The sequence below is a fragment of the Rhagoletis zephyria genome, unplaced genomic scaffold (assembly GCF_001687245.7).
Source record: "Rhagoletis zephyria isolate East Lansing unplaced genomic scaffold, Rhagoletis_zephyria_1.1 Rzeph_scaffold_00430, whole genome shotgun sequence".
NCBI lineage: Eukaryota > Metazoa > Arthropoda > Insecta > Diptera > Tephritidae > Rhagoletis > Rhagoletis zephyria.
Genome location: NW_016157514.1, coordinates 89,354 through 93,571, shown reverse-complemented (window position 1 = coordinate 93,571; position 4,218 = coordinate 89,354).

Here is a 4,218-nt window from a genome sequence, read left to right as displayed (position 1 = left end):
TCCAGCACGTTTGATATATCAGATCCGCTTTTCAGCATTAAGAAAGCGATACTCTCCTCTCTCAATAAGTGAATTATTGACATAAATACATAAAATCAGCTGATGAATTTAGTTCTGTAGCTGAACAGTTTTAGATCTCGACACTTAACAAACTCCTGCCTATTCGTGACTCGGCACAAAAATTTAAAATATTGGTTCCGTACGTCATGCGGACTGCGCCCCTCGTGCGGATGGGCGGGAATGGAGGGTAAAAACCGTTGGGATATTATTATTATTAAGATACATGTATGTGATCACAAAAGGGCGGTGCCACGCCCATTTTCCAAAATTTGATCATAAACGTATTTCTTGGAAAAGAATTGTTGCAAGCATCAGAGAAAATTAGCTTTAATATTTACTGATTTATCGAAGATTTCGTATTTCGCCAAATTACCGTTATATGGGATGTGGGCGTGGTTATTTGCTGATTTTAAAAATGTTCGGCCACTTGGTATGCTGTAGCAAAGCTAACAACTGTGCCAAGTTAGGAAGAAATTGGTGTGGCGGTTACCAAGATATACACATGTAACCATAAGTGGGCGTGGCTACGCCCATTTTCCAAAAATTTATAATATTCTTATTTTTCGTCTAAAAATTATTGTAAATATCAATTTGAGTGAATTATCTTCAGTAGTTACTAAAATATCGCAGTTTTCGTATTTCTGAATATTACCGTTATATGGGAGGTAGGTGTGGTTTTGTCCGATTTTTCCCATTTTCAATACCATCCGTCCTACGGCCGAAAGAAGTGCACGTACAAAGTTTCGTTAAGATATCTCAATTTTTACTCGAGTTATCGTGTGCACAGACGGACGGACAGACAGTCACCGCTTAATCGATTTCTCTTTTCATTCTGATCATTTATGTATACATTTGTCTATATCTGTCTCGATTCGTTTTGCCTGTTACAAACAACCGTTATGTGAACAAAGTTATAATACCCTTGTGTACAAGTGCGCTCGGGTATAAAAAAATATACGGGGATCGATAGAGATCATTGCGGTGAGTATAACGGTATATATTATAGGCATTAAATATATATATATTGGAATTAAACTTCCTATCAAATGAAATCAAAATTTTTAAAATCCATGCATTTTTTTTAAGAAATTTTGATTTAAAAAATTGTTTCATATGAACTTTGACCTTTAATAAGTTTTGTAGTTGTTGTTTCAGCAAAAAGAAAAATATACTGTTATGTTCAGATCAATCATCTATATCTATTCCAAATATTTATGTTATTAATTTGAGAATCGGAGCTATTCTGCATTTGTTCCAAGCTGGTACTCTGAAAATGATTTGGTACGTCGATACCTTGATTTTGATTTTAGTACTTTCGCCTCGTGCGAATGCCTTTTAAAAGCGACAGCTCGAGAAAAAAATATTTATGTATATATATTTAAAATTTTTCTATATTCTATTTTTATTTGTCCATTGAAACTCCAATAATTTACAGCCAATTTCATTACAGCAATTTAAGTGAAAAACGATGATAATGTTATAAATTTTATATAGAAATTTACATAAAATAAAAAATCATTTTCCATTTAAATTGCTGGTGAAATACAATTAAATCGTCAATACGCGAAAGCTATCGCAAAGCCGTCGATGAAACATCGATTAATAGCCCAATTATGCATACTTAAGCTGATGCCACATAAAACTTTTGCTTCGCTTTACATGACAGATTCGCTTTGACAGATAAGATGAATTGTATGAAAATGCACAAAGCATGCCACATAGATCGTTTAAGCTGCAGCGCGAAGCGAAAAATGGCCAACTCCCATCTTTTTGCGCGCTTTGACAATGACAATCAGCCGGTTTAATATTTATTTTGTTTCGTCCAAATTCGAGTTTTCATGTAGAAACATAAAACTTAATTACATTGCTGATATTTTTAAAGCAACATTTATAAAGTCCACAGCAACTTTGACTAGTAAAAAAGCAGTACAAAATTGTTTTATTGGCGATCATTGTGGCATACCTTTTTCGTCTGGCGCTTTGCTGGCAAAGTTATAAATGTCACGCAAAGTTAAAAAAGTTTTATCTGGCATCAGCTTAAGCGTTGCATGAAAGTTGTCAAATAAGAATCTGTTAAATGGGCTTTGCGTATAAGCGGTTACCCAAGGCATAGCACTTCACATGTAGAATTCGGTTTGGTTTTGATTTTTACGTAAAAACGGTATAGCAGTGCAAGTATGCATAAGTGGGCTATAACTAGGAATGTTCGATATCGTATCAATTATTCTGAATATCGATATTTCATGGCACGATAATCGTTTTTTTGAATCGATATTGCAAGGTCGATATATCGAAGACATCGATACTTTACCCGCAATGTCGTTATTTAAGTTGAAATTTATTTTTGGTCTACAAAAAAGTGTATGGGAAAATACTAAAGTAGGTTTAATCAGCAGCTCGTGTGATTTATTTAGCTCTTAAGGGCCGGTTACTCAATGTCTGGTTAACACTAATCTCCGGTTAAACATAGTTATCGACGTTACCGACTCCCTGTTGTATACATTAGTGTTAACCAAACATTGAGTAACCGGCCCTAAGTTTGACAAACCGCTTGAGTCGACCGGCATGCCGTTTTAATCCTCAGTAAATATACAAGATGGAAATAACACAATTAGGTGAGTTGACAGGCAGGTCTAATATTCTATTCAATTGGGAGTAGGATTTTCCACATCCATTTTTCCGATATCGATATTGTTCAGTCCGATATATCGCCATATCGATTTTACATGCAATGAATTAAATCGATTCATGATATCGATACTTTCTTAAATATCGAACATTCCTAGCTATAACAGTGCGTATTCGTACAATTCTTGTTCACTTTGCAATAAGTACCCATGAACCAACGACTACAGATCACGCCAAAGCGAATTTATACAAGGTGCTGTTGATGGCGAATTAAATTTTAGCCGCGGTACTACTGAATGTCAAAATGATGTGTTTGTTGTAAACAAGGCGAATTCATTTTACATCAAACAAATCATTTTGACATTAAGACGTACCTCTGCGAAAATCTAAATTCGCCATCAACACTACCTTGTATAAATTCGCCTTGGATCACGCAATCCGCCATCGTTGTATTTGTAATCGATTTTCAGAAAAAAGTTTTCGTCGCGTTTTTGATAACCGTGCAGCGAACAAAGGTGGCGCCGTCAGACATACCGCTACTTTGGTTTTTTCGATTTTGACATTTCTGGACTACAAGTAATCGACGCATCAAAAGCTTTAAATGCACTGAAATTGCCTAATACTTGCACAAAAATCACCAGTTTTTCACATTTTCCGTATAAATTCTTATTGAAAATTATATATACTTACCGTTTAACACAGTTAAAACACGTTTACTGGCGAAAAATTGAATATTAAGAAACTTTGCTGTTCTTTCATTTACTTTTAACATCCAATTCGGCTTTGTTTACTTGTGGTACACAAATGTCATCGCCGCCAGGACGGCGCAATCTTGTATTCTATCATTCTTGGTTTTTGATGTTTTTTGGTTTTGTTTACATCGTCTTCTACCTCTTCTTAGTAATAATTTAGAGATTTTATGTTTTTCCTGCAGCGATTTTAATTATAAATTTGGATTTATTACAAATTTATTATATAATATGAAGTGCTTTGTGATTGGAACAAGTTTGTGCGTTGGTTGGATTTGCCAAGAAGCGTGAATTTGCGTGAAAAGTGGGTGCACATTTGTGGTCAGAACGTTGGCATTGAAAAATCGACCGGTGCCGATAATATGCGATTGTAAAACACTCTCAATCATGAGAACCATATTTTATGAACACTTTTTGCTTGTTGTCATCAAGTTTCACTTATTATATTTTATAATAAATACCAATATAATCGCACTCAATCACCACGCCTTTTTCGTTTTCTTTGTTTGTTTTCTCTCTTAGGCAGATGTCAAAAACGCTCAGAAATTTACTTTTTTAATTCTTTTCCGACATGCTTCAATAATAGAAAGGTTTTGTATAAAAACAGTCTTCTCGTTTCCACTCATAAAATCTGTTCCTTTACTTGTGCATAATGTCTACAGTTTCTAGTTATATTAGTAGTAAAACCAAAAATTCTTCATACTAAATATTCGCTGGCATTACCTTCTTTGCGAAATTTTCTGGAACAAGTCTAGAATAGCATCCGTTTAGTTATAAAATA